Source organism: Camelus bactrianus, chromosome 1 (genome assembly GCF_048773025.1).
Source record: "Camelus bactrianus isolate YW-2024 breed Bactrian camel chromosome 1, ASM4877302v1, whole genome shotgun sequence".
NCBI classification, from domain to species: Eukaryota; Metazoa; Chordata; class Mammalia; order Artiodactyla; family Camelidae; genus Camelus; species Camelus bactrianus.
Window position 1 is genome coordinate 40,773,047 of NC_133539.1, and position 19,394 is coordinate 40,792,440.

The 19,394-nt window shown below is 38.3% G+C and overlaps 2 protein-coding genes across 11 annotated transcripts in view; one reads left to right on the top strand and one right to left on the bottom strand.

Annotated features, from left to right (window-relative positions):
• COL8A1 (collagen type VIII alpha 1 chain) overlaps positions 1-19,394 on the top strand; it is a 497,220-nt gene that overhangs the window by 418,465 nt on the left and 59,361 nt on the right. The window lies entirely within an intron of this gene.
• FILIP1L (filamin A interacting protein 1 like) overlaps positions 1-19,394 on the bottom strand; it is a 268,750-nt gene that overhangs the window by 248,673 nt on the left and 683 nt on the right. The window lies entirely within an intron of this gene.

The window sequence follows — 19,394 nt, forward strand, 5'->3', positions numbered from 1 at the left end:
TAACTCAAAGAGAATTGAAAAGAAACCATAAAAAAAGTATTCATATATTTTAGGTATGTATCTGAGTAATTTAGCACTCCCAGAAAACATACATATAACATGCGAAAGAATCAGCATTCTTTACCTATTCTGCTTTGGCTGTTGTTAAAAATTCAGAACATCTTGGCACCAACTAAGCTTCACATGTTTTTATTAATAAGTATGAGACGGAAAAGATAGGACTGTTGACAGTTGGAAATGCCTCGATTAAAGCACTTGTCCCTGAAACCAGTAGTCTTTCTCATCATAACATGTTTTGAATTCCAGGAAGTTCGTATACTCCAAAGACAATGGAGTCCAAGGCAATGAACTATATAGTAAGATTTGTCTTGGATGAGGAGTTTGTCTTTGAGTAAAGAGAAGGGATTCATATGAATGCAGGTGGATTCTCAGGCAGTTAAAAAATAAAGTTCAAGTGAAAGTTAAGGTCTGGAGAATAATTTCCTTAAAATACTAGTGCATGTACACATCTTACATAATATTTGCGTACCTAATACCCCAGTATGAAGACCATAAGTCGATTAAATGAGTGAATACATGTTAAGCTCTTAGAATAATTCCTAGTATCTAATAAGCCTTGAGCAAAAGTACGTTTTTATAACTATTACTATTCTCAGGCTCCCCTTCAGGAAGAATTATGCATACTTACTTTGATTTATCCTCGGGACTAAGGACTTAACTGCCTGCATTCAGCATCCTTTCGAATTAAGCGACTAAGTACCAGAAAAATCTGATACCTCAGTGTTAGAATCACAGTTCCATTCTTCTCATGAGACAGCCTCACTCCAAGTATAACTGCTGGAACTTTCCAATCAAATTCCATTTAGTTTGGCTATCCATAGATGTGTTATTCTCCTGAATACAAATAATTTTCTCCATGTATGATCCATCCTGAGGCTAAAGGTCCCATAAAGTGGTAATTTCTATAATTTCTTAAGTGCCTTGAGAGATTAGACATTACCGAATAACTGAAGAAACAGAATACAGAATGGAAAAAATTGAAAAAATAAGAAATTTAAAAAGGAAAAGATAGTTCATTTTAAACTGGACCCCTTAAAATCTCAAAACCTACGTATAGGGACCTCTGGCCTAACATGTTACCAAGTATTTTGATTTGGACAGCCTATGTCATTAAAGGTTAGTTCTGGACTTAAAGCTGATGTCTTTTTTAACAATGAATGTTCATTTTAGAAAAATTTGGATAATCCAAAAGAAAAAAAAATCACTGCTTCACTACTACCTAGGGGTAAAGATTCTTGATACATATCTTCTCACTTTTTTTTATGTAAAAATAAAATATATATATATATATATACTTTTGATTTTTTAAATTAAACTTTTTACTTTGAGATAATTGTAGAGTCACATGCAATTGTAAGAATGATATGGAGAGGTCCCATGTATCCTCTACACATTTTCCCACAATGATACTATCTTGCAGAACTATAGTACAGCATCACAACCAGGATGTTAACATTGGTACAATCAAGATACAGAACATTTCTTTCACCACAAGAGTGATGACCTTTTATACCTACAGCCATTTCCCTCTCTCTTTCACCACCTCCTTAAACCCTAGCAGCCAGTATTCTGTTCTCCATTTCTATAATTTTATTTCAAGAATGTTATAGAAGTGGAATCATACAGTATATAATGTTAGGGGATTGAATTTTTCCTCTCAGCATAATCCTCTGGAGATGTATCTAAGCTATTGGGCCAATAGTTTGTTCCTTTTATTTGCCAAATAATATTCCACATTGTGGGTTTAACCATACAACTCACCATTAAAGTACATTTGCATTGTTTGCAGTTTTTGGCTGTTATGAGTGAAACTGTCATAAACATTTGTATATAGCTTGTTGAGTGAACCCAGGTTTTCATTTCTCTGAGGTAAATGCCCAGAAGTACAATTGCTGGGTCATATTTTAGTTTTTTAAGAAGCTGCCAAACTGTTTTTCACAATGGCTATCCCAGTTGACACTCACACCAGCAATACATGAGTGATCTAGTTTCTCTGAATCCTCACCAGCATTGGTATTGTCACTATTTTTTAAATTTAAGCCATTCTGATAGATGTGTAGTAATAGCTCATTTTGGTTTTAATTTGCATTTCCCTAATAGTTAATGATGTGGAATATCTTTCCATGTGCCTTTTTGCCACCTGTATGTCCACTGTGGTGAATGTCTGTTTGTGCCTTTTGCCTGTTTTGTAATTGGATTGTATGGTTTTTTATTGTTAAATTTTAAGGATTCTTAATATATGCTAGACAGTTGTCCTTTGTCATGTATGTAGTTTGCAAATATTTTCTTCCAATCTCAAGATTGTCTTTTCATTCTCTAAAAGGAATCTTTCACAGAGCAAAGGTTTTTCATTTTGGTTAAATCTAGTGTATCCATGTTTCTTTATGGACCGGGCTTTTAGTGTCAAGTATAGGATCCCTTTGTTAGTCCTAGTTTTATGTTTTACATTTAAGTCCATGGTCAATTTTGAGTTAATTTTTAGTGTAAGATGGTAGGCTTAGCTTGAAGTTCATTTTTTATTTTTTTCTCTTTGGATATCCAGTTGCTCCAATACCATTTGTTATTTTATTTTTAATTTTTTGGTTGAGCTGCTTTTGCATCTTTGTCAAGATCAGTCATATTTGCATGAGTCTCCTTCTGGATTCTCTATTCTGTTCCACTGATCTATGTGTCTATCCTCCCGGCAACAAACACAGTCTTGATAACTATAGCTATGTAAGTCTTGAAATTAGATACACTGATTCCTCCCACTTTTTTCTTCTTATTTGACATTGTTTTAGCTATTTTAGTTCCTTTGCCTTCCCCTATAAATTTTAGAATTATCTTGTTTATATCTACAAAAAAAGTCTGCTGAAGTTTTGGTTAGAATTACATAAACCCTGTATATCAATTTGGGGCAAATAGACGTATTTGCCATGTTAAATATTCCAATCCGTGAACATAGTATGTATCTTTATTTATTTAGAACTTTGATGTCTTTCATCAGCATTTTATAGTTTTCAGCATACAAATACTGTACATATTTTGTATCCCTCAGCATCTAGCACAGTCGTACCTTCCTGAAGAATGTTGAATTTCACAAAAATCATTGCCATATATAGGAGTGGGAACTTGCCATGAGAAGAAACCATTAGCTCTAATCCCTTTTTTTAACACGGCTTCCTTAAACTAGGAAAACACTTTAAAGATAGCAAATGACCCAGATAAGAAAGACTTTTCATTCACTACCTGAAACTAGATACTCTGCAGTTTGGGATTGTAAATCAGATTCCAGTTAAGAACTTATTGGATTCAGCTGTGTATGGGATATGTCCTGGAGTGGTTCAAGAACCTGTTTTTGCTTTGCCAATTGCAGAACTCTATATATTAAAAGAGAGTTTTCAAATTTCTGCCAATGATCATTTTTCATTGGTAACCCAAAGGAGTTCTGATTGTCATTTTGTGGGCTTTATCAGGAAGCTTAAATCCAGGATTGAATTAATCAGAGAACGCAAGATTGTGCTTCTGCATTTTCCAGTTTTAAAATCTATTTAATGTTGGTAATAGACTGAGCATTTATCATGTTAGTGTTCACACTCGGGGCAATGAAGTATAACATTACATAATTCTTTTAAGATGATCCTGAGAGTTTAATATGCATTCTGATGGCAGGAGACCCTCAGGAGCTCAGACATGCATATTCCTCTCAGAACTATTCATATGAACATAAGATGAATAAGCTATCTTCTTTCCAATTTTTCTTTTAAATTTTTGTAAGAAATAAGTACACAAGGGTAGGGAAAGCAGGGGAAGAAGGCTGTTCTTATTGTTGGGATGGTAGGAAAAGCCCCAGCTGGCTTCTAGGTGATGTAACATATAGGCATTTGTTATGGCGTAACCATATAACCTTGAGTCAGTCGCTTCATTTTTTCAAGCCTTATTTCCATATTTTTACAGGGGAATTGTAATAATGCTTCTGCGTTCCTAAAGTGGTTATAAAATAAGAGAATGGATAAAGATATTTTAAGTTCTAAAAAACTATACAAATGTGCCACGTTATTCACTCCATAGATATTCATTAAACACCCACTGTGTACCAGACACTACCCTAAGGATAAGGGTGAAAAACCAAATAAGATGTGATCTCTAGTGGTGAAGAACTGACAGTTCCCCAAGGAGAGGCAGACATGTAAAGCAAAGCATCATAGGTGTTCAGAGGGAGAACATTCCACATGTAGCTGTGGAACTGGATTGCTGAAGTGGAGTGTGCAAATTGGTTTTGGAGTTGAGAAACTCTGAAGACAGTATTTTATAAAGGTCATCTATGTTCAGGTTGAGGCTACCCACAATGGGGAGGGAATTAAGAGGGAGAAAAAATTGACCCAGTTGCCAAAATCCTTATTAAGTGGAATGATGAGGAAAACTCAGTAGCTGGCAGAACTGGGAATGGACACGTGTGGCATGGGCAGACGGCTTCAGTCTTGAGGGGGCGGGGGTGGAGTGATATGAATGGCAAGAAATGGCCTGGAAACAGTGCTGTGGAGCCTGGAGAACAGTACTACCCCAGGCTTAGGGCTTGGGCTATGGAAGTATGAACAGTCTTCTCTTGAGAGACTGAAAGGATGTAAGTCCTGGGGGAAGGGCTGGACAGCGAGTAGAATGAGAGGAGGGAGGAGGAGTATGTGAGAAGGCTAAGCATGTGCGGCTTCCAGCAATAGCGATGTGTGTCATTTATTGAACACCTAGGAAGTATCAGGTACTGTATTGGCTGTTTTGTACACCTCATCCTTACGGGACGCTTCAAACCAATCACTGTCACCTAGACTTTACAAGTGAGGGCATAAGGCACAAAGAGACCACAGGCATCATTTCAGGTCACACAGCAAGTCCACATTAGAATCTTTGAACCCAGATCTGCCTCACTGCAAAGCTGTGATTTTGCACTGTTTCATATGTCTTCAGAGGGATTCAGAAAGCACCATGGGAGGGATTTGGAGGGCAGTCAGAGAGGAAGGGAAAAATCCAAAAGGGGGAACAAATTTATATGGGAATGAAAATAAAATAGATGAGAGGACTGTTGAGCAGAGATGCTTGTGTTTTTGCCCGTGGCTGAAAATGCCAAGGCTGTGAGGACTGGCGTCACTGAGGCTTCTGGGAGACTTGAGGCCTGGGCAGTGAGCGATGGCCTTGCTGCAGGTTCAGGTGGAGTGCTGTTGTGAAGGTGTCTGGCGGCGTTTAAGGAGAATTTTTCCAGGCAGTTAGTGAAGAGGGTCAGCCTTTCCTGACTCTTCCATTCCTGGTAGGGTGGTCTGAAGAGGCTTAGCTTCCTGAGTGTCAGTGGTCAGTCTTTTAGCCCAGATAATGGAGAGCAGAGAAAGAAGTGTGAGATGATCTTTCATTTGCATGAAAGGTGGGAACCAATCAGATTTTGGGGTGCCTTGGTCACTTTGTACTTGGGGACCTCTGGAGCTACGTGGTGCAAACTGGAATTTTCATTAGACTGTGGTGAAAAGCAAACACATGTATCAGCCTCTCCAAGGTGGCAGTTACCAGTTACGGTCCAAGACAGCTTTATAACAGAGACTGAGGAAGAAAATACTTTTTCCAACCTAGTCATCCAGGCACAGCTAATGTCCTACTTTCCTTTACTAGGGGACAGTTAATGTTACAGCTGAAACAGCAACTCCCCAGGGCCCATGAGTAGAGGTAGTGCGTTGACTGTGGGCACAGGCCAGGACCACAGACTTTTCTGGAAGCAAGCTTTGATACTTGAGGGGAGTAGCAGTCCATCTCTGCAGCTGGGTAAGACTGGTCTCCGTTGAGGGAGATTAGGTTAAAAGAAGAGGCAGAGGATGAGTAACTAAATGAAGAAAAGTTATGACTCTCACAACCTGGATTTCACTTAAGTGCTTCTGCTGAAATTCCTGATTGTGGCAAAAATAGATATGTCCTTCAAAGTAAACACATGTGCCATCTTATCCAGTTCATCACAGAGGGTTTCGGGCAGTGAGAGGATAAATAAATGCCCTCGGAAAGGGGATAATAAGGAAAGAGAAGTAGAAGAAGCCTTAAGAGCCTTCACTTTGCATGAGATGCTTGCAGAAGAAACTGGATCTTTGTTGTAAATGTGATTTCTGCTTCTCCACAGGTAGTGTGTTCTCTTTTTCCCTTGAGTCATGCCGGCACTTCATCTGTACCTCTCTTGCAACACTTTTCATATTCTACACTGTTTTATAGTTTTTATGTTTTTTCTACTTCCTCTACTAAACAGGTGATTCTTTGAAAGCAAGGATAGTGCCTTTTCCATTCCATTTTTTTGTAAAGATCTGCTTTGCATCCCCCACAGTGCTTTGCATTCGGTAGCTACTCAGTGTTCGACTGAAAGAACGAGCTCAAGGACACTGATTCCTCTAAATTTGTTCGTTCTTTACTTGGCCACCAAATATGACACCTTGCAAAGCCAGCTTTCTCCTTTATCTGGGGTGAGGGACTAAATTATATTAAAAGTGTTCTATAATTCTTTTAAGTGTATAGGAGAGAGATTTTCTGTTTAGGGAATGTTGCTAAGCCCTCTCATCTAAAATAGCCTTTCCATCTACGTCCATGCTCTGCCAGGGCAGGGCAGATTGGCAAGGGTAGTTCAAAGGAAAAAGCAATGTAATGTCTTCTGTTCATGGCAGTGCAGATGCCAGTGGAGGAGGAAAATGTGTATGGTTGAGGCTTGGGATGCTAAGTTCTATAAAAATGGAGCCAACCAACTGACTGGGAGTATATAGGTTTATACTTTGTGAAATACCTTCCCCAACTTTTGTATATTCCCTGTGCACTCTGTGACCCCAGGTTAGGAGTCTTCAAAAGGCAACTGTTGATTAGAAGTCTCACCATATAAGCAGAGTAAGTGGCCCCTTAAGAGAGGCCCACTTTTGACCATGGAGACAGCAGAAGCTCATAATGGTAGCAAGAACAAAGGGAACAGTGAGAGCCAGCCAGAAAGACACATGTGGAACCCTGAGTCCTGAGCAGAGCAGCTCTCTTTTGAAGGTGGCTGTTGCTCCTTTGGGAATGCTATACAGGTATTGGCAGGGAACCAAACCAGTGACAGGATAGCCATTTTAATGTTTGCAAAGTCTGCTGTAAGCATGAGTCCCTTTGTGTAACTGAAGGTCTAGAGTCTTTAGGTATTTTTTCCTCAAATCTTGAATCTGGTTTTTATTGGGCAGTTGGAAGCACTAATTGGGCAGGTAACAGCAATCATTGTGAGTATTGAGCAAAAAGGAGGCATGGGCAGTGAAGGACCAAAGTTGGAGAGATGCATGTTGGGTGCTGGTATTAGAAGCTCTAGAATGGCCACTTACATTGGCTATTATAAAATGCCCCCTGGGAAACTTAAACAGGAAAACATTTGGGTTTGGCCTGACTAGCTTTGTAATAAGCATGTTTGTTCAAATAACAAATTGTTGCATTAAGATTGGCCTATGTCTTCTACCCTAACAAAAGAGTCTTTGTACTTTGTGTTGGAGGCATTACCAATGAACAGCTGATCTTTACATAAAAATCAACCCCTATTAGTAAAAACCATGAGCAGGACCCTGCCAAGACTCCCATGGTTTATTTAAATCAGCTGCATTAATGCAGATTTTAAATTAGTAGAAGTGTCCATTTGTCCCCCTTAATTTGTTTATAGGCGCAAAGGCCAAGACCAAATTAAGGCTCCTAGCCATCATCTGAGAAAAGCTGGCTTCTCAGTTCCCTGAAATGAAGATAAATGCTGTCTGTGTGTTTGGGTAGAAGAGGGCAGGCAGTAGTGAAGGTAGCTTTCTCTACCCAACCCCCACCACCAGTCCCGCCAAGTTACAGGGTGGAGTTTACATAGAAGCTTGCTCAGGCAGCTCTGAGCCTTTGGACATGTTAGAGGCTCCTTAGCTGAATGGCCCACCCTGACCTCTACCCGAAGCAAGAAACAGATCAAGATGACATAGCTGTGGTCACACAAAGCCTGTTAACTACATTGCCTGTCTTTATTTGTTTATTCAGGAACTCTGAACTTCTTTTTCTTTTTTTTTAACAAGAAATTTGAACCACATTTTGTTTGAGATACTCCAGAGATGTAGCAATGTGGTTACCATTTTATAAACTTTTAAACAAAACTGTTAGCGGTTCACAACTTTGTTTAAAGAACAATGGCTTGGAGCATAGGCCTGCCTTCTCAAGACCCAAAGGACAATGACCAAGGCAGAGAAGAGTCCATTGCAGAGCTGGCTGACTGAAGCCAAAGGCCAGGAATCCACATGTTAGCATTAAGGTCCTCTTCCCATTTTTCAGGAGTCACAGGTGGTGAGTTTGGTCCTGTTGCTTTGGTGATTTACACCAATGCCCTCTTGTTATCTTTAACTCTCCTTAAGTAGAAGAGAAATTGAGGAAAAGTGGGGATGAAAACAATCACTTCTGTTATTTTTTCCCTTATCCCAGAGACTGAGCCACCATTTTTAGCATAGCTAGTTCGCTGCCCAGTCCTTGGCATCCCTGTTTCTTCCCTGTTTTCTGCCTCTGTCATCACTTCTCTCTGTAACAGCCAAAACCACACCTGCGCTTTCATTCTAACGTTTCGATTAAAATATCTGCCTTTATCTAACTGTACATTTGTAGGAACCCTCATTTATGAGTTGTTTTCTGCTCTGGTTGGTTCTAGCTGTTCTTTTAGCCTTTTCTTGGAGTGTCCACAAGAACGTGTAACAAGAAGTGTCATTGAAGTCTCATAAACATAAACAAAAAAAGTATGCAAATATTTATGCCAGTATCAATTTTTCTAGACTTTTTTACAAAGCTGATTTAGTAGATAGTGATTAAAATTGAAATTTAATTGAAAGATTAAATTTGAAATAGCCCATAATTGGAGCTGACCAGTAATATAGATTTGGGGTTGGCAACATTCTGTTTCCAAGTATATGAAACATGTGAATTATAAGAATTTAGATTAGAAACATCCTTTTTCACATGTGATTTTGAGAACTCAGTTTACCCTCCAGTAAGGCATTCTTTTTAGATCAATTAAGATTTCTATTTAACAGCTTCACAGCTTACAAATAAGAATTCCAGAAAGACTCAGTAATCATTGAAAAGGGTAGTTAAGGAGCTATAAGATTAACCATTTTTAACCTAAAACACAGCATTTCTCATGTACCCTTTAAGCAGTACTGACAAGGTATTTCCTGGAGATTAATGACAGTCTGAGTTAATGGGGTAAGGGAAGGTCATTAATCCTTACACAAAGGTAGTCTGAAAAGTAGAAATGAAAAACAACTACTGGGTCAAGATGATGCAATCCCAGGAGATGTTTCAGAAGATTAGTTACCTTTGCAGAAGCCCATACTTAACTACTGTTCCCACTCCCCCTTCTCTACATAGCATATCTCAGACTCAGGTTTTCAACCCCCTGGGATGCAATGAGGCTTCTGAAAGTGTCTTGAAATTTCTCCTTTCACCAAACAAAACCTTTTTTATCAATGAGCTTCCTCTTCCCACTCTTTCTCACTTAAAACTCATCTTGGAAGTCATTTGTTTTCATGTAGCTTCTTACCATCAGGCTCATTTATAGGTATGGACAGAATTGTGCTTGCAAGTGTAGAAACCAAGGCAGTCAGAATTTACTTCCTACTGATTTCAATTAATATAACTGTGTGCGAGGCATAGGATATGCAGGAAATATGAAATTATTGTTGGTGGCAGGCTGGGATTAATGGAACTGTCAGCCCTAGACACCACTTCAGTAAATCAGATTGATTCATCATACGGACTCAGAAACAAGTCGGTACAGTCAGGATACCAATACAAGCAGAAGTGCAAGCTTCCAGACTGCAGAATACCACCAGAGATGGACACTTGAAAATGATGGTCAGATGTTGTGGAATCTCATTCCTCCTCTAGGCCAGTCTAGGCTGCACCCATGCTGCATGTGAGCTAATCTGCTGTTCCAACAATCCCCCATCTGGACAGATTTATTAATACCAGGATTAAGCAAGATACATATGACCTCTGGCCCAAGGACTCTGGTGGAGATAGTGGGAAACAGTGGCAGAGGATTTAGAGCCAGTGGATGGAAGATCGTACCAGGAAACCCCACTTTGGCTCTTTACCCAAAGAACAGCTGAGAGCTAGAGAATGATCACTTCTCTGAAAATAAAGCTCTGCCTTCCTACATGGGCATCGTCTTCTGTAACTGTGTGTCCATGGTGAGAGTTTTAGATCCAGAAGCTGATGCTACGGCGTGTTGTTCACCTTCCTGCTGGGAATGCGAGCTTCCTTTGGAATCTTCTAGCTGAGTTAAACCCCATCTGATTCACTCAAGTGATGTCTGACTGGCTGTTCCACTAATCCTAGGCTGATACTCTGATTCCTGTAGTATGTCTTCACGTGTTTGGAAACTTTAAAATACCAGAGATTATTTTGCTATTTAAAGAAAGCTGCTGAAAATTAATAAGAAAGCAGAAGTGTGTTAAAGGAAACTATAAAAAACATTTTCTGGTCACTAAGGAAAAGGGTTGAAATGCAAAAGCCCCACTAAAATGGTGCCTGGCATTTTGCCACTAACATGTATCTGATCTAACCCTGAAAGCATTAAATTCTTTTGGATTTTGTGACAGAGCCAAGAGATGTAAACTTGTAGCTACCAATTCAAACTGAACTACTGTTTTAGTGCTACAAGTACAGGTGAAAATCTTTATGTTCTTCTCTACTGTTAAAATTTAAAATTTTTTAAAAACCTTGTTTATGTACAGATTAGTTCCACTAGACCTAGCTAAACTTTTTGAGTTTTTTTTTAACTGAAATTACCTTTTACAAATGAACTATCCAGATGTGGATGGGAACATAATAATACAGTTATGTGCTGAGATAACTAGATTATTTAGGTCATGACTGCAATTTTATGATACCAAATGGGAAAATTACTAAGTGCATGTGAATTTGAGGTAAACTAAAGTTTTTCTCCCTTCAGTAGGCATTATGGCCTCTTTTGGAACTTTCTTGGTATTGGAATTATCTGGTTACTTTGCTTATCACTTTAAGAGTGATAGATCAACAGCTCTGTCATAGTTTGAACTGGAGCCTTCTTTCCACACAGTTGGCAGGTGTTTAATTCGTCAGTACAGCCTTTCTGAAACCTGGCCTAACCATTTAATAGTAAGAAAGTAAAACTTACTATTTTGTGGGTACAAATGCTGTCTTTCCAACTTAGGAAAGAAGATATAAAACCCTGTAAAAGTGCCTTATTTTAAAAGGAGTAATTTAATCCTCTACCATTAACGTTCTCCCAAGATAGTGTTACATAAATAATTACTGCTACACAGGAAGTCTCGTTTCCCATTCTGGAATAATTCACACACATTTAGGAATTTCATTGTCTCCTCAGAATCCTCTGGGCCGTGAGCCCATAAATTGTCACATTCTGAGTGTGGAACTTTCATTAAATGAGTTAAATTTTATGGGAGGAGAGAGCAGGAGAATTGCAGAAAGGTAGTGACTTGCTATGGCTTAAAGAATCTCAAAGAAGGGGAAAAGTTATTTCTAATTCTTTAACATAGATCAAGGAAACTTGTGGTTTACTTTTAATAATCAACATTCTGGAATTTTTTAATGCCGCAGCAACAAAATTTGGCATTTAAAATTCATACCTGTCAGTGGGCATGTATTGTCCAGAGCAGTGGTTTTTAGGGTCCCAAAGAAAATACATCATTCAAATGCCAGTTCCTTTGGTTCCCAGATGACATTTCTAGCCCAAGACTTCTTAATTTGGTCCAAGGGAATCCAAAGATTTGTGTCTGTGTGTATTCTTGTAACATTTATCAGTGTCCCAGAAGGACCTTGTATATCACATTTTCAAGACCAAATTTTGTTAGACCCAATCTGTAACGCCACAATGAGAGTTTTCTGTATTAATGAAAATGATAGTAATAACTCCTGATTATTGGTCACTTATTATTTGCTACCAGCTGGAATTAACACTTTATATTTCTCATTTATTGCTCCCAAAAAGACACGTACAATTATCTTCTCCATTTTATGACTGAGGAAACTTAAAGCTTTGAGAGGTTAAATAAGTTATTGAAGATCACATAGAATTAGAATTGAAACCCACAATGCCATGTGGGAAAATCCGTGCTCTTAGGCATTGTGCATTATGATAATGAACATATCCATTTATTGGTTTAGTTCTAATGGGATTTTGTTTGATATAGATGTATTCAGTTCAGAGAGCCCTTACTCTTTTCTAGTGGTTAGGCATTGCTCCTTATCTAGATGCTACCTTATTATAATTCTGAGATCAACATTGGGTTGTAGGATCCAGAAAAGTGCCTGACATGTGTTTGTGACATAAATAAGTAAACAAATGAACAAGTGTATGCCCTTTCCAAACATGGCCTGGATAGTCTTCTTTTGTGATACCCTTTCATACTGAGTATAGGCTGTGGTGGTATGATAGCAGTGGTGGTGACTGTCGGTTTTTCAGGTACTGGACATGTAATAATGTTACTAAAATCAGCTGATATTCCCTTATAATTGTATATTTGTCAGGCAAATATATATATATATGTATCTGGAGACAGCTACTTGAAGATTTTTGCGTAGTTTTTTGCCTCATGGCTTTTTTCATTAGATATTGCAATTTCGACAGGCATTGTTACACAAGAGTAATTAGAGAATTGAATTTCTGTAGATTGATCATTTTTAACTATCTCAAAAAAACAAGCATATTTCTCTGCCACTAATTAGTTCTGAGATCTTGGGGAAACCTCCTCAGGCCTCAATTTTCCATCTGTACAATGAGGAGAGTGGACTATATCAGTTTTTTTTCAAGGATTTTTTTTCCTTTGTTTATTTTAGTACCCTAAAATTTCTTTTTTTTTTTTTTTCACTGAAAATCTATGCAAGAACTCCAGTATGTCAACACCAAAGCAGAATATCCTAGTTGAAGTTTGGAGTAGAAGGTTCTCACCATAGAGCCACACAGATGGTGATTCTAAATGTCTTTTTTCCATTTATTTTACTAAGGTATGATTTACATGTAGTAAAATTCACCCTTTATAGTATGCAATTCTGGGTATTTTGACAACTCATACAACCATGCAACCACCACTGCAGTCAAGACATAGAGCAATGGTAAGTGATACATCAGTCAGTTGTTAGATTAGATTAGAAAGCATCAAAATTCAAGAATCATTGAGGGAAGAGATAGACACTGCAGTCTACATTTGCAAGCATGTTTCTTTATGATACTCTCTCACCACCACCGCATCTAGGATGGAATCCTTAGTAACTTCTCTACCCATACCCACCCTTCAGAATTTTGGAAATTGTCCTAGCCGTAGCTAATTGTTTCAGCCACAGATTGGGCCGCTTATAAACAACAGAAGTTTATTGCTTACAGTTCTGAAGGCTGGAAGTCTGAGGTCAGGGTGCCAAGATGGTCAGGCGAGGGCCCTCTTCCAGGTCACACCCTTGTATCCTCACATAGTAGTAGTAGTAGGCGCTGGGGAGTTGTCCAGGGCCTCTTTTATAAAGGCATTCATGAGGGCTTCACTTTCATGACTTAAGCACCTCCCAGAGGCCCCACCTACTATTACCATCACCTTTGGGGCTTGGGATTTTAATATGAATCTTGGGGGGACACATTCAAATCATAGCCTTAGCCACTTTTACTCTTGTTTGGAGAGGAAAGATTATGACATGTCATCTGAAGTTGAGCCAACTCCAAGATAAATCAAGACACAAATAGACCCCTGATACCTTTGGGAACTTGAAGACTGGAGCTGCAAGACCTCCTATCCAACATTCTCACTTCTCCCCCAACCCCTTCAAAACAGAAAAAAGTAAAACAACTTCCATCTAGCCTATACCACAACTTCCATCTAGTCTGTATCAATAGTTTGCCCTTCCTCACTTTCATAATTCAGACATAGTCTTATATCCCTGTTTCCCACCAATATGAATGCCTTTGATCAATACTGAGTAGGATTTTGCCCATACAAAAATTCTTTTATGGGGATGGGCTCCCCACAGAGTGTGGCTTTTCTTTGGGCTCCACTCTGAGGTGTGACCCCTTTTATAGGGACCAGCCTCACAATGCACAAGTCATCTTGACAAAGTAACAATGTCTTCAGAGTGATCATTGGTCTCTGTAGGTGTTTCTCAGCATTACAGAGCTGTTTATATGTTGTCTGCAGGCCTGTGCTGACCTATGGACTGTTACTCATCTGCTGAGTGATAAGTCAGAAATTGAGAATAAGCATTTAGGAACTTTTATAGCAATTTTGCATTGCTGCAACATTCCCAGCATGTGATCATTATTCTAGTGATTAATTTTTGTTGCTGTCAACAATGGATTGACTGTAACAAAATTGTGTCCTATGCCACAGGTAGATGGAGAACACAATTTAGCTTACATAAGATGTTCTCTCCAAATGCAGATTGTAATTCTAGGGTGGAGCCTTTGATTCTGGACTTCTGGCACACTCCCAAATGATAATCCTGACCTGCCAACCAAGCTTTGAGGATCAAGGATTTGGTGGACATGTGTGCTTTAGGCACTGTTTCCCCCTTGAATTTATGTGAACACATGTATGTTGCCCTTGTAAAGTCTTTAAGATATAGCAATGAAATATCTATATAATCTTGGAGTCTTGGTTTTCGTTGTTTTCAGTGGGAAGTTGAGCCAATCCATTAGGAAGCTTGAACTTCCCAAGCTTCAAGATGACACTTTTGTTATTGTGCCTTCAAATCTTCTTTTGTGTTAGGAAGGATGAAACTTCATAAATAGGTGAATCGTGTGTCCAGACCTCTCCCCCATCTCCCTAAATATGAAGTCTGCCACGTGTACAGTGCGCCAGACTGAGGATTAAGGAACCTGATTTTTATACCCCATTCCTCTACAGCAATAAGGCTGTATAATTTGATCATTTCAGGTGTGTGTTCTCCTCCATTTAGAGTGACCCACTGCCCAAGTTTTCCTGGGACGTGTCTGATTTTAGCACTGAAAGTCCTGCATCCTGGGAAAAACCTTAGTCCCACATGCACCCGGACAGTTGGTTACCCTACTTTCTTTATTTTTCCAAAGTTGGATCCAAGCAGCAGATTCCAGCACTCCTGCTTTGTTTAATCGCCTGAACAGTCTGAACAGCATAAATATATCTTTTAAACTAAGAGAATGGACAGCTCTGGTTTAGATTTATGGGAATATAGTAGACCATTAGAAGTATAGAATTTCAGCCAACCAAGGAAAACCTATATAAATTTTTAGAGGAATTTGCAAATACTTAGCTTAAAACATTTTTAAAGAGAGAATTTTTTTGTTTTATATTGCCTTCATTTTTGTTTCACCTTTGTCCATTCAGGGAGTGGGGTGAGTCTTAGAGGATACCTTTTTTCTAATTGTCTAAAAGTTCAAGTGGTAAGTCACAGTTTGAGATTGTCAGACAATCCTAAATGTCCCTAATATGCAAATGTGTCCTTGTCAGCATTAGTCCAAGCATAATAAGTAGAATATAGGGTTAGATTAAGGACACTAGCATAAATTGGTATATATTGTCCTAACTTAGCCAAATGATTTTATTTATTCTTTCATACTTCTAACCAAAATTTGCCACACAAGAATTATGATGGAAAATGTTAGTGACTTTTTTACAATTCATGTCCTAAATACTTTTAATTTTATTTAAAAGACAAATCCTCCATCTTAATTACATGACTTTCTCTCCCAATATAAAGTTATTTTTGCATTGGTTAGAGGGAAATACAATAATAAGTTTTTTAAATCTGAATTAATAACTGCACCTGCTTAGGATCTAAAACCGAAATGGAAAACACAAGGCTTAACCCCACATGCTCCCTGATCAAATGCAAAGGTTCTTAAAATAGCTACGTGTGAAGATGTTCGGAGCAGCTGAAAACCAAGGAGTTGGTGTCCCTAGTCACAACCTGGCAGTTTAATACCATGGCTCAGAGGCAGCTGCCTCTGTCTCTTTCTGTTTCAGGGCCTGGAGTGGCAGCTCCTAGAAGAAGCACAGAAGCAGCCTCTGCTTTATACACATTCCCTTCCCCGCCTTAATTCTACTTTCCTAGTCAAGGGATTGTCCCTAGATCCATCATGAAGATCTAAAACATTCATTCCAAGCCAGGAGAGAAGAGTAGCTAAAAGCCTCCAAACAATTACAACAAACGTTACAAAGGTAGACAATAAATTCCAGGAAAAATGTAAGGAAGAAATAAAGTCACATACATTTGATGGGTCAAAGCTAGTGGTAACAGTCAGTACTAGCTATGAGTGGTACCCTACACACTGTTACCCTCTGAATCTCAGTTACCAGCCGATCAGTTTACTGTCTTCAGATTCCACCAGAAAGACTTTCTTCACTCACTCAAAACTGATCTGTTCAACTCAACTTATCTTGATATAGCTCCCAGTTAACCAGTATATCTCAGCTGATACAGCTCTCAGCTTACCATTTTCCCCCATAGAAAATTTTTTCCTGTGATGTTTTCCCTTACCTATGATAAACTGCTTCTCTCAAGGGCCCACTTATGCTTCCACCAGTAGCAGGATCTGGACTGGGTGGACAATTGATCTAATCTAATGTGACAGCTTTTTAATGTCACCAGATTGGTGGCACTAACAAGAGTTTAAAAATTTTGTTTGCATTCACATGTAGTTGAGTATGCTATTATCCTATACTGTCCCTTCCTAAAATGAAGAAAAAAGCAGTAGCTTATATCTCTTTTAGCAACTGAACTGATTTTTCTGAGGGCCAGAAGACAGAACTGTAGGGTGAATACGTAGAAGGGAAATGGAGGCAAGAAGAGAATGGGGTATGGGGAGGCCTGACACTCTCCCATCCGCAGAGTTTCCAGTTAGCTGCTGCTGCTTTCAAACAGTAGTCGAAACTGTGAGTACTTATGTTGGAAACGCAGAATTTTCCTAGTCCTTCATTTGAGAAACTACTTAATGAGACTGTGCATTAGAGAAGACATTACTCTGTACCATCCCTTAAACATCTAAAACCTAGTTTTCCCATCTGCTGACCAGGGAATAATCCCTGCCTTTCCTATGCAGGGTCACCATAGGATCAAGGGAATGACTGGTATTTGAGTTTCTATGAACAACGTAAGACACCTAGGTGTAAAATGACACTGTTGTTATGATTAATGCCATTATACAAAGTCTTCTCAACCAAGGCGAGAAACAGAGTACTGCCACTTTTTAGCTGTAGGCTTCAGTGACTGACTGTCTTTGTCAGCTGGGTTAGACAGAAACATCTTGAACTTCTCTCAGATCTGAACCCCAGATAGCTGTGAGGTTATAGTTCAAATTCTGCTCCAATATCTTCCTTAGGGACTTCTTGTGTAACTCAGTTCTGAAGGAACAAACTATCAGAATGTGAGCTTTCCATCTGACATCTGTAGTTTAGAACAGAAATGTCAACATCCCTCAAAGAAGGCCCAAGTATTTGCACTAAAATGTATATTCCAATTTGATCATTTGATTATTTGGTCTCTGAAATTGTCTCGCTATCTCACAGACACTAAGTAAACTTTTTTAAGTAGGAAAAAAATTTTTTTCTGGTCCTTTTATTTTAATCAGAAATAAAGGATATAATACTAATTATGGTGAATGACATGAACAATATAAAGATTCAAATCACTAATAATAATCAGCCCCTCTGTGACAATTTATATACTCAGAGCACATCAAAACCACGTTTGCCTCATTCACCACTGTATCCCCAATAACCCAGCACATAGTAGGCACTCTAAATATTTGCTGGATGAATGAACAAATGAACAAACTAATTATATCCTTTACTGTAAACATGTTCCACCTAAATATAATGAAATTTTAAAAAAATTGTGTGTTCAGCATGAATAGTTATTAAATGCTGGTGACCACTAGTTCTGTCTAAGGCAAATGAAAAAAACTAACAGTTTTTTCTTTAACTGTTTTTTAATATAACATGTTGAAGAAGTTAGGCACGTTATTTCAGTAGAAATTTTGCTTTAAGTTAAATCAAAGAATAATATGGACTCTGTTCTGAAGAATACAAGACCATTTACCTTTGCTTTTCCCCAACTCTTGGCAAGTCGCAACATCTCTCTCCTATAATAGTCACATGTACCATCACTTTGAAGCCACAGTAGAGTATCTCCATCTCCAAGGACAACACCACTACCTAAGACCAATTCTTGGCTAACAAATTCTTTACTTTATTAACAGTTTAAGCAAAAAAAGACAACTACATATGAACTTTAACAGAGTGAAAATCTTTTTAAAAGTTTTTCTGCACTTCTTTGTTTATTATCAATACCCTTCTTTGTTCCAGAATTTTTACAGAGTATTTTTGCATTGGTTGTCATAAGAACCCAAACTCTACATTGCTTTTGGAAATTACCTGGAGAACTCTCCTAAGAGTAGAGCTAATTACCCTACATATTTGTTTTAAAGAAGTAAAAATAGCCCATGAACATTGCTGCCTTTAGAAATTTTCAATAACAAACAGCTCTTAAAGTGTTTATGCTGTTTTTAAATTAAGTATAATGGGAGTTTCATAATAGTGTCAACTGACAACTGTAGAGATATACTTACTTGGAATATTTGTTTTTGAAGGATAGGAGATTGATATATTGGAAAGTGTCATCATAGGAAAAGCATTTTTAGTTGCAGCTAGAGGAACATAACCTTTTTTTTTTTTTTTTTTTGGAAAAATTCTCCCCAGTAGTACGCTTCCCCATGCCCTCCTTTCTACAAACCTAATACACACAAGAAACGTGGTGAATGTAGCTAAGCAGTGTGTGTACTGCATCTCTTGCAGTCCTACCTGAGACTTGCACAGATATTGAAGAAAGATACATGATCATCAGTTGTTATGAAGAGAAAAAAGAATGATTGAATATGTCACAAGAATTTTAGCTGAACATATATCTCTGTTGAATGGGAATCTGTGTTCAAAGCTATGTATTCACCCTAAACATTGACTAATACTCCCATTGAGCAAGTACAGTGAGCAGTACTTTCTCTGGCATCATTTCCCATTGACACTGAGATTTGATGTGCCACAGATATCCAGTCATATTCTTTGGGGTAGTAGGTATCTCCCAAGACCTTCCAGAAACCCTACCTCAAAAATCTGCTTCTTTTCTGTGGCCCCCATTCATCAGATCTTAGCATTAAAGAAATATGAACACAAGTAAAGAAAAAAGAATACTATCTAGTTGCCATTTTAAGATGCTAGTTTCTTCTGTCTTTCCATAAAAAGAAAATTCCTCTCCAGTCTAGCCTGTACTCTAGTAAGTATACTTCTCCAGTTTTATCA